The sequence below is a fragment of the Rutidosis leptorrhynchoides genome, chromosome 4, assembly GCF_046630445.1.
Source record: "Rutidosis leptorrhynchoides isolate AG116_Rl617_1_P2 chromosome 4, CSIRO_AGI_Rlap_v1, whole genome shotgun sequence".
Taxonomy (NCBI): domain Eukaryota; kingdom Viridiplantae; phylum Streptophyta; class Magnoliopsida; order Asterales; family Asteraceae; genus Rutidosis; species Rutidosis leptorrhynchoides.
Window position 1 is genome coordinate 198,564,965 of NC_092336.1, and position 12,785 is coordinate 198,577,749.

The following is a 12,785-nucleotide window of genomic DNA, read 5'->3' on the forward strand; positions in this document are numbered from 1 at the left end:
GAAAACTTGGAAGTAAACTTGCAATCTTGGAAGTATTCTTGATTTTATGAAACTAGAACTTTTGGAATTTATGAAGAACACTTAGAACTTGAAGATAGAACTTGAGAGAGATCAATTAGATGAATAAAATTGAAGAATGAAAGTGTTTGTAGGTGTTTTTGGTCGTTGGTGTATGGATTAGATATAAAGGATATGTAATTTTGTTTTCATGTAAATAAGTCATGAATGATTACTCATATTTTTGTAATTTTATGAGATATTTCATGCTAGTTGCCAAATGATGGTTCCCACATGTGTTAGATGACTCACATGGGCTGCTAAGAGCTAATCATTGGAGTGTATATACCAATAGTACATACATCTAAAAGTTGTGTATTGTACGAGTACGAATACGGGTGCATACGAGTAGAATTGTTGATGAAACTGAACGAGGATGTAATTGTAAGAATTTTTGTTAAGTAGAAGTATTTTGATAAGTGTCTTGAAGTCTTTCAAAAGTGTATGAATACATATTAAAACACCACATGTATATACATTTTAACTGAGTCGTTAAGTCATCGTTAGTCGTTACATGTAAATGTTGTTTTGAAACCTTTAGGTTAACGATCTTGTTGAATGTTGTTAACCCATTGTTTATTATAACAAATGAGATGTTAAATTGTTATATTATCATGATATTATGATATATAATATATCTTAGTATGATATATATACAGTTAAATGTCGTTACAACGATAATCGTTACATATATGTCTCGTTTCGAAATCATTAAGTTAGTAGTCTTATTTTTACATATGCATTTCATTGTTAATACACTTAATAATATATTTACTTATCATTTAACATATTTAACCAAGTGTATCAATATCTTAATATGATTCATATGTACCTAGTAAGACGTTGTTATAACGATAATCGTTATATATATCGTTTTCTAGTTTCTTAAATTAATAGTCTCATTTTTATGTATATAACTCATTGTTAACATACCTAATGAGATACATACTTATAATAAAATCATGTTAACTATATATATAACTATATATATGTCATCGTATAGTTTTTACAAGTTTTAACGTTCGTGAATCACCGGTCAACTTGGGTGGTCAATTGTCTATATGAAACCTATTTCAATTAATCAAGTCTTAACAAGTTTGATTGCTTAACATGTTGGAAACACTTAATCATGTAAATAACAATTTCATTTAATATATATATATATATAAACATGGAAAAGTTCGGGTCACTACAGTACCTACCCGTTAAATAAATTTCGTCCCAAAATTTTAAGCAGTTGGAGGTGTTGACGTATCTTCTGGAAATAAATGCGGGTATTTATTCTTCATCTGATCTTCACGCTCCCAGGTGAACTCGGGTCCTTTACGAGCATTCCATCGAACCTTAACAATCGGTATCTTGTTTTGTTTAAGTCTCTTAACCTCACGATCCATTATTTCGACGGGTTCTTCAATGAATTGAAGTTTTTCATTGATTTGGATTTCGTCCAACGGAATAGTGAGATCTTCTTTAGCAAAACATTTCTTCAAATTTGAGATATGGAAAGTGTTATGTACAGCTGCGAGTTGTTGAGGTAGCTCCAGTTGGTAAGCTACTGGTCCGACACGATCTATAATCTTGAATGGTCCAATGTACCTTGGATTTAGTTTCCCCCGTTTGCCAAATCGAACAACGCCTTTCCAAGGTGAAACCTTAAGCATGACCATTTCTCTAATTTCATACTCTATATCTTTTCTTTTACTGTCCGCGTAGCTCTTTTGTCGACTCTGGGCGGTTTTCAATCTTTGTTGAATTTGGATGATTTTCTCGGTAGTTTCTTGTATTATCTCCGGGCCCGTAATCTGTCTATCCCTCACTTCACTCCAACAAATCAGAGACCTGCACTTTCTATCATAAAGTGCTTCAAACGGCGCCATCTCAATGCTTGAATGGTAGCTGTTGTTGTAGGAACATTCTGATAATGGTAGATGTCGATCCCAACTGTTTCTGAAATCAATAACACAAGCTCGTAGCATGTCTTCAAGCGTTTGTATCGTCATTTCGCTCTGCCCATTAGTTTGTGGATGATAGGCAGTACTCATGTCTAGACAAGTTCCCAATGCTTGCTGTAATGTCTGCCAGAATCTTGAAATAAATCTGCCATCCCTATCAGAGATAATAGAGATTGGTATTCCATGTCTGGAGACGACTTTCTTCAAATACAGTCGTGCTAACTTCTCCATCTTATCATCTTCTCTTATTGGTAGGAAGTGTGCTGACTTGGTGAGACAATCAACTATTACCCAAATAGTATCATAACCACTTGCAGTCCTTGGCAATTTAGTAATGAAATCCATGGTAATGTTTTCCCATTTCCATTCTGGGATTTCAGGTTGTTGTAGTAGACCTGATGGTTTCTGATGTTCAGCTTTGACCTTAGAACACGTCAAACATTCTCCTACATATTTAGCAATATCGGCTTTCATAACTGGCCACCAAAAATGTTTCTTGAGATCCTTGTACATCTTCCCCGTTCCAGGATGTATTGAGTATCTGGTTTTATGAGCTTCTCTAAGTACCATTTCTCTCATATCTCCAAATTTTGGTACCCAAATTCTTTCAGCCCTATACCGGGTTCCGTCTTCCCGAATATTAAGATGTTTCTCCGATCCTTTGGGTATTTCATCCTTTAAATTTCCCTCTTTTAAAACTCCTTGTTGCGCCTCCTTTATTTGAGTAGTAAGGTTAGTGTGAATCATTATATTCATAGATTTTACTCGAATGGGTTCTCTGTCCTTTCTGCTCAAGGCGTCGGCTACCACATTTGCCTTCCCCAGGTGGTAACGAATCTCAAAGTTGTAATCATTCAACAATTCAATCCACCTACGCTACCTCATATTCAGTTGTTTCTGATTAAATATGTGTTGAAGACTTTTGTGGTCGGTATATATAATACTTTTGACCCCATATAAGTAGTGCCTCCAAGTCTTTAATGCAAAAACAACCGCGCCTAATTCCAAATCATGCGTCGTATAATTTTGCTCGTGAATCTTCAATTGTCTAGACGCATAAGCAATCACCTTCGTTCGTTGTATTAATACACAACCGAGACCTTGCTTTGATGCGTCACAATAAATCACAAAATCATCATTCCCTTCAGGCAATGACAATATAGGTGTCGTAGTTAGCTTTTTCTTCAATAATTGAAACGCCTTCTCTTGTTCATCCTTCCATTCAAATTTCTTCCCTTTATGCGTTAATGCAGTCAAGGTTTTGCTATTTTTGAAAAATCTTGGATGAATCTTCTGTAGTAACCAGCCAATCCTAAATATTGACGTATATGCTTCGGAGTTTTTGGGGTTTCCCACTTTTCAACGGTTTCGATCTTTGCCGGGTCCACCTGAATACCTTCTTTGTTCACTATGTGACCGAGGAATTGAACTTCTTCCAATCAAAATGCACACTTTGAAAACTTAGCGTACAGTTTTTCTTTCCTCAATACTTCTAGCACTTTTCTCAAATGTTCTTCGTGCTCTTGATCATTCTTTGAGTAAATAAGTATGTCATCAATGAAAACAATGACAAACTTGTCAAGATATGGCCCACGCACTCGGTTCATAAGGTCCATGAACACAGCTGGTGCATTAGTCAATCGAAACGGCATAACCATAAACTCGTAATGACCATAACGCGTCCTAAAAGCAGTTTTTGGAATATCATCCTCCTTTACTCGCATTTGATGATATCCAGAACGTAAATCGATCTTCGAATAAACCGACGAGCCTTGTAGTTGATCAAATAAGTCGTCAATTCTCGGCAGTGGATAACGGTTTTTGATGGTAAGTTTGTTCAACTCTCTGTAGTCAATACACAACCTAAATGTACCATCCTTCTTCTTGACAAACAAAACCAGAGCTCCCCATGGTGATGTGCTTGGTCGAATGAAACCACGTTCTAATAGTTCTTGCAGTTGGCTTTGCAGTTCTTTCATCTCGCTGGGTGCGAGTCTATAAGGAGCACGAGCTATTGGTGCAGCTCCTGGTACAAGATCTACTTGAAATTCAACAGATCGATGTGGAGGTAGTCCCGGTAATTCTTTCGGAAATACATCGGGAAATTCTTTTGCGACGGGAACATTATTGATGCTCTTTTCTTCAGTTTGTACTTTCTCGACATGTGCTAGAACAGCATAGCAACCTTTTCTTATTAGTTTTTGTACCTTCAAATTACTAATAAGATGTAGCTTCATGTTGCCCTTTTCTCCGTACACCATTAAGGGTTCTCCTTCTTCTCGTACAATGCGAATTGCATTTTTATAACATACGGTCTCTGCTTTCACCTTCTTCAGCCAGTCCATGCCAACTATTACATCAAAACTCCCTAACTCTACTGGTATCAAATCAATCTTAAATATTTCGCTACCCAGTTTAATTTCTCGATTTCGGCATATATTATCTGCTGAAATTAATTTACCGTTTGCTAATTCGAGTAAAAATTTAATATCCAACGGCATCAATGGACAACTTAATTTAGCACAAAAATCTCTACTCATATAGCTTCTATCCGCACTCGAATCAAATAAAACGTAAGCAGATTTATTGTCAATAAGAAACGTACCCGTAACAAGCTCCGGGTCTTCCTGTGCCTCTGCCGCATTAATATTGAAAACTCTTCCGCGGCCTTGTCCATTCGTGTTCTCCTGGTTCGGGCAATTTCTAATAATGTGGCCCGATTTTCCACATTTATAACAAACTACATTGGCATAACTTGCTCCGACACTACTTGCTCCGCCATTACTCGTTTCGACACCATTTGTTCCTTTCGTTCTGTTAACCCCTGGTCCGTAGACCTCCCACTTCACCGCGCTATGACCATTTCTTTTACACTTGTTGCAAAATTTGGTGCAGAACCCCGAGTGATACTTTTCACACCTTTGGCATAGCTGCTTCTGATTGTTGTTGTTGTTGTTGCGATTGTTATTGTTGTTGGGACGATTGTTGTAGTTGCGATTGATGTTGCGATTGTTGGGATAATTGTTGCGATTATTATTGTAATTGCTGTTGTTGTTGTATTGGTGATTCTTATCACCGTTTTCCTCCCACTTTCTTTTGACTTGCTTCACATTGGCCTCTTCAGCCGTCTGTTCTTTAATTCTTTTCTCAATCTGGTTCACTAGTTTGTGAGCCATTCTACATGCCTGTTGTATGGAGGCGGGCTCGTGTGAACTTATATCTTCTTGGATTCTTTCCGGTAATCCTTTCACAAACGCGTCGATCTTCTCTTCCTCATATTCGAACGCTCCCGGACACAATAGGCACAATTCTGTGAATCGTCTTTCGTACGTGGTAATATCAAATCCTTGGGTTCGTAACCCTCTAAGTTCTGTCTTGAGCTTATTGACCTCGGTTCTGGGACGGTACTTCTCGTTCATCAAGTGCTTGAATGCTGACCACGGTAGTGCGTACGCATCATCTTGTCCCACTTGCTCTAGATAGGTATTCCACCATGTTAACGCAGAACCTATGAAGGTATGCATAGCGTACTTCACTTTGTCCTCTTCAGTACACTTACTTATGGCAAACACCGATTCAACCTTCTCGGTCCACCGTTTCAATCCGATCGGTCCTTCGGTTCCATCAAATTCCAAAGGTTTGCAGGCAGTGAATTCTTTGTAGGTGCATCCTACACGATTTCCTGTACTGCTAGATCCAAGGTTATTGTTGGTATGTAGCGCAGCCTGTACTGCGGCTATGTTTGAAGCTAGAAAAGTACGGAATTCCTCTTCATTCATATTCACGGTGTGTCGAGTAGTCGGTGCCATTTCCTTCAAAATAGTCAAATGGAACAAGTTAATCATACAGAATATTAAGAGTAGTTAATAGTATTTCGTAGCATAATATGAACTCATTTATAAAAGCTTTTTCTTCATATTAGCGTTTTATAAGTTTAAATTCGGGTAGTACCTACCCGTTAAGTTCATACTTAGTAGCTAATATACAATTCAACTACTACAATTCTATATGAAAAACTGATTATAATAATATTTCGCGTTCAAACTTTTATACAATATTTTACAAACTTACAATACCGCTTATTTTACATAAAGCATGAAATATAGCACACAATAACTTTGATACAAGATAGTTGTGAAGATAATTCTAGCTAGTACGCAAGTTGTTCACCAAAGGCAATAAAGAGACGTAATTCATACGTCCAGAAACAAGTCATGCATTCTGGTTTTACTAGGACTACTTCCCATCCTTGGTCTTGTGGAACATAACCGTTATGGCCGTTGATAAGACAGCGTGTTGTAACGTCGTCAAAGGGACGAGGGATACGTAATGACCAACAGTCTCGTAATAACCTAAAAACCTCATTTCTTACCCCAATTACCGACTCCGTCACTTGTGGGAACGTTTTGTTTAATAGTTGTAGCCCGATGTTCTTTTTCTCACTTTGGTGAGAAGCGAACATTACTAACCCGTAAGCATAGCATGCTTCTTTATGTTGCATGTTAGCCGCTTTTTCTAAATCATGAAGTCCTATATTCTGATACATTGAGTCAAAATAATTTCTTAACCCGTTGCGTAAAATAGCATTTGGGTTTCCCGCAATATATGCGTCAAAGTAAACACATCGTAACTTATGGGTTTCCCAATGTGATATCCCCCATCTTTCAAACGAAAGTCTCTTATAAACCAAGACATTCTTGGAACGTTCTTCGAATGTCTTACAAACTGATTTCGCCGTAAATAGTTGTGCCGAAGAATTCTGACCGACTCTAGACAAGATTTCATCAATCATGTCTCCAGGTAGGTCTCTTAAAATATTGGGTTGTCTATCCATTTTGTGTTTTTATACTGTAAAATAGACAAGAGTTAGATTCATAAAAAAAATACTTATTAATACAAGCAATTTTTACATATATCATAAAGCATAAGCACACTATATTACATATATTACACCACACGAATACAACTATCTTATTCCGACTCGCTCGTTTCTTCTTCTTCGGTTTTGGTTCGTTTTGCCAAGTTTCTAGGGATATATGATGTTCCCCTAATACGAGCTGTCGTTTTCCACAACGGTTTAGAAAAACCTGGTGGTTTAGAGGTTCCCGGGTCATTGTTACAACTTAAGGACTTCGGGGTTGACGATACATATAAAGTTCATCGGGGTTGGAATTAGATTTCTCTATTTTTATGCCCTTTCCCTTATTATTTTCTTTTACTTTTTTAAATTCAGTTGGGGTAATTTCTATAACATCATCGGAATTCTCGTCGGAATCCGATTCATCGGAGAATTGGTAATCCTCCCAATATTTTGCTTCCTTGGCGGAAACACCATTGACCATAATTAACCTTGGTCGGTTGGTTGAGGATTTTCTTTTACTTAACCGTTTTATTATTTCCCCCACCGGTTCTATTTCCTCCTCCGGTTCCTCCTCTTCCGGTTCTGATTCTTCTTCCGGTTCTGATTCTTCTTCCGGTTCTTCTTCGGGAATTTGTGAATCAATACAATATATATTCGACTCTTCGTTATTATTAGGTGAGTCAATGGGATATGTGCTAGAGGCAGACATCTATCACACAATATCAAACATGTTAAGAGATTAATATATCACATAATATATACATGTTAATAATATATAGTTTCCAACAAAAATGTTAAGCAATCATTTTTAAAGAAAACACGGTCGAAGTCCAGACTCACTAATGCATCCTAACAAACTCGATAATACACACTAATGCAAATTTTATGGTTCTCTAAGACCAACGCTCGAATACCAACTAAAATGTCCCGTTCTTATTGATTAAAAACGTTCCATATTAATTGATTTCGTTGCGAGGTTTTGACCTCCATATGAGACATTTTTCAAAGACTGCATTCATTTTTAAAACAAACCATAACCTTTATTTCATAAATAAAGGTTTAAAAAGCTTTACGTAGATTATCAAATAATGATAATCTAAAATATCCTGTTTACACACGACCATTACATAATGGTTTACAATACAAATATGTTACATCAAAATCAGTTTCTTGAATGCAGTTTTTACACAATATCATACAAACATGGACTCCAAATCTTGTCCTTATTTTAGTATGCAACAGCGGAAGCTCTTAGTATTCACCTGAGAATAAACATGCTTTAAACGTCAACAAAAATGTTGGTGAGTTATAGGTTTAACCTATATATATCAAATCGTAACAATAGACCACAAGATTTCATATTTCAATACACATCCCATACATAGAGATAAAAATCATTCATATGGTGAACACCTGGTAATCGACATTAACAAGATGCATATATAAGAATATCCCCATCATTCCGGGACACCCTTCGAATATGATATAAATTTCAAAGTACTAAAGCATCCGGTACTTTGAATGGGGTTTGTTAGGCCCAATAGATCTATCTTTAGGATTCGCGTCAATTAGGGTGTCTGTTCCCTAATTCTTAGATTACCAGACTTAATAAAAAGGGGCATATTCGATTTCGATAATTCAACCATAGAATGTAGTTTCACGTACTTGTGTCTATTTTGTAAATCATTTATAAAACCTGCATGTATTCTCATCCCAAAAATATTAGATTTTAAAAGTGGGACTATAACTCACTTTCACAGATTTTTACTTCGTCGGGAAGTAAGACTTGGCCACTGGTTGATTCACGAACCTATAACAATATATACATATATATCAAAGTATGTTCAAAATATATTTACAACACTTTTAATATATTTTGATGTTTTAAGTTTATTAAGTCAGCTGTCCTCGTTAGTAACCTACAACTAGTTGTCCACAGTTAGATGTACAGAAATAAATCGATAAATATTATCTTGAATCAATCCACGACCCAGTGTATACGTATCTCAGTATTGATCACAATTCAAACTATATATATTTTGGAATCAACCTCAACCCTGTATAGCTAACTCCAACATTCACATATAGAGTGTCTATGGTTGTTCCGAAATATATATAGATGTGTCGACATGATAGGTCGAAACATTGTATACGTGTCTATGGTATCTCAAGATTACATAATATACAATACAAGTTGATTAAGTTATGGTTGGAATAGATTTGTTACCAATTTTCACGTTGCTACAACAAGAAAAATTATCCAATCTTGTTTTACCCATAACTTCTTCATTTTAAATCCGTTTTGAGTGAATCAAATTGCTATGGTTTCATATTGAACTCTATTTTATGAATCTAAACAGAAAAAGTATAGGTTTATAGTCGAAAATATAAGTTACAAGTTGTTTTTGTAAAGGTAGTCATTTCAGTCGAAAGAACGACGTCTAGATGACCATTTTAGAAAACATTCTTCCACTTTGAGTTTAACAATAATTTTTGGATATAGTTTCATGTTCATAATAAAAATCATTTTCTCAGAATAACAACTTTTAAATCAAAGTTTATCATAGTTTTTAATTAACTAACCCAAAACAGCCCGCGGTGTTTCAACGACGGCGTAAATCCGGTTTTACGGTGTTTTTCGTGTTTCCAGGTTTTAAATCATTAAGTTAGCATATAATATAGATATAGAACATGTGTTTAGTTGATTTTAAAAATCAAGTTAGAAGGATTAACTTTTATTTGCGAACAAGTTTAGAATTAACTAAACTATGTTCTAGTGATTACAAGTTTAAACCTTCGAATAAGATAGCTTTATATGTATGAATCGAATGATGTTATGAACATCATTACTACCTCAAGTTCCTTGGATAAACCTACTAGAAATGATAAAAATAGATCTAGCTTTAAAAGATCCTTGGATGGCTTGAAAGTTCTTGAAGCAGAATCATGACACGAAAACAATTTCAAGTAAGATTTCCACTCGAAATAAGATTGTTATAGTTATAGAAATTGAATTAAAGTTTGAATATGATTATTACCCTGTATTAGAAAGATAACCTACTGTAAGTAACAAAGGTTTCTTGATCTTGGATGATTACTTGGAATGGATTTAGAAAACTTGGAAGTAAACTTGCAATCTTGGAAGTATTCTTGATTTTATGAAACTAGAACTTTTGGAATTTATGAAGAACACTTAGAACTTGAAGATATAACTTGAGAGAGATTAATTAGATGAAGAAAATTGAAGAATGAAAGTGTTTGTAGGTGTTTTTGGTCGTTGGTGTATGGATTAGATATAAAGGATATGTAATTTTGTTTTCATGTAAATAAGTCATGAATGATTACTCATATTTTTGTAATTTTATGAGATATTTCATGCTAGTTGCCAAATGATGGTTCCCACATGTGTTAGGTGACTCACATGGGCTGCTAAGAGCTGATCATTGGAGTGTATATACCAATAGTACATACATCTAAAAGCTATGTATTGTACGAGTACGAATACGGGTGCATACGAGTAGAATTGTTGATGAAACTGAACGAGGATGTAATTGTAAGCATTTTTGTTAAGTAGAAGTATTTTGATAAGTGTCTTGAAGTCTTTTAAAAGTGTATGAATACATATTAAAACACTACATGTATATACATTTTAACTGAGTCGTTAAGTCATCGTTAGTCATTACATGTAAATGTTGTTTTGAAACCTTTAGGTTAACGATTTTGTTGAATGTTGTTAACCCATTGTTTATTATAACAAATGAGATGTTAAATTGTTATATTATCATGATATTATGATATATAATATATCTTAGTATGATATATATACAGTTAAATGTCGTTACAACGATAATCGTTACATATATGTCTCGTTTCGAAATCATTAAGTTAGTAGTCTTATTTTTACATATGTATTTCATTGTTAATACACTTAATAATATATTTACTTATCATTTAACATAATTAACCAAGTGTATCAATATCTTAATATGATACATATGTACCTAGTAAGACGTTATTATAACGATAATCGTTATATATATCGTTTTCTAGTTTCTTAAATTAATAGTCTCATTTTTATGTATATAACTCATTGTTAACATACCTAATGAGATACATACTTATAATAAAATCATGTTAACTATATATATAACCATATATATGTCATCGTATAGTTTTTACAAGTTTTAATGTTCGTGAATCACCGGTCAACTTGGGTGGTCAATTGTCTATATGAAACCTATTTCAATTAATCAGGTCTTAACAAGTTTGATTGCTTAACATGTTGGAAACACTTAATCATGTAAATAACAATTTCATTTAATATATATATATAAAATGGAAAAGTTCGGGTCACTACAAACAGATGCTACAAACATCACTTTGGTGAATGTGGCAAGCTAATTTGCTGCCGATGCCAAGGAAGGGGTCATATGGCCAAACATTGTGGAAGTGCCACCCCCGTCACACAAAAGGGACCCAGCACACAAAAGTCGGTCACTTGCTACGCATGTGGCCAAACGGGTCATTTTAGGAATGAATGCCCAAAGAAGAAAATCAACCCCAACGCACGCGACTTCAACATTAACACCGAGGAAGCCCGAGATGACAACTAGTCACGGGTATGTTTCTTCTCGAAATTCTCATGTTTCATGTTATTCGATTCGGATGTCAATAAATGTTTTGTATCCAAGGCTAGGAGCCTACTCTTTGCACTCCACCATTTTCCCTAGGTACTACTTACGCCATTTAAGTGACCAACGAAAAATTTTTGTGTATCGATAAATTTTATCGGAGGAAGTACGTTAAACTTATTGGGTGGATAATTTAAATTTTGACTTGACACCTATAGAACTAAGGAGCTTAAAACCTATTCGTTAAGGAGAAATGTTTCCCTGCAATTATGTATAGATTATTGCGAACTAAGTAATTTCCGGTTAAGAACCGATATCCTTTTCCCCGTATCAGCAACCTCTTGAACCGTTACAAGGATCTCGCGTGTATTCCAAAATCGACCTTCATTCTGGTTATCATCAATTGAGGGTTAAGGGAGACGATGTCTCACAAATCGCTTTCCGAACTCGCTACGATAGTTATAAATTTCTTTTAGTGCCGTTCAGTTATCTAAGGCTCCGTCTGTATTCATAGACCTCCGGCACCGCGTATGCAAACTTATCTAGACAAATCCATTATCGTATTTATATACAATGTCTAAACCTATTCAAGTAAAGAAGAAAACGAACAACGTCTCCGTCTTACGCTCGAACTCTTGAGAAAAGAGCAACTCTATACCGAATTCTCCAAGTGAGAATTTTGGTTAAACGAAGTCAAATTTCTAGACCATGTTGTTAGTGGTCAACGCATTACAACACATCTCGCAATCGGAACCAAACGTAATCTGGAAACCCTCACGACTCTGACTTGTATTCGTAAAATCTTAGATCTCGCCGGTTATTACCGCAGATTCATTTTCGACTTTTTCTCGTGTTACTCGTCCTTTAACCCCGTTAACTCCCCCAGGAAAGGACTAAACCTCTCCGTGTCCGAACTTTTAACGCGATTATTCACACCAACCTTACTAGCTAAATTCATGTAACACAATAGAATTCAAATATGGAAATATTTCTACTTGAACACCCGAAAGGCATACTCTCTCGACTCGAAATCAAGGAAACTGAAATTCGTTATTTTTGCACGAACGATTGGAATACTTAATTATGGATCCGATCAATCTTCTCATCACCACGTACCACGTTACATAACACTGTTATTTCACTATGACCGTCTGATATTACTGGGACCTAAGATAACATACAATCCAAGGATACTTCCTTTCTCTTTGACTTATCGTCCTCGTGCTCCTGATACGGACAACTACTACTCAACCTCGAACTATAAAACTACGTGTACTATCTCAT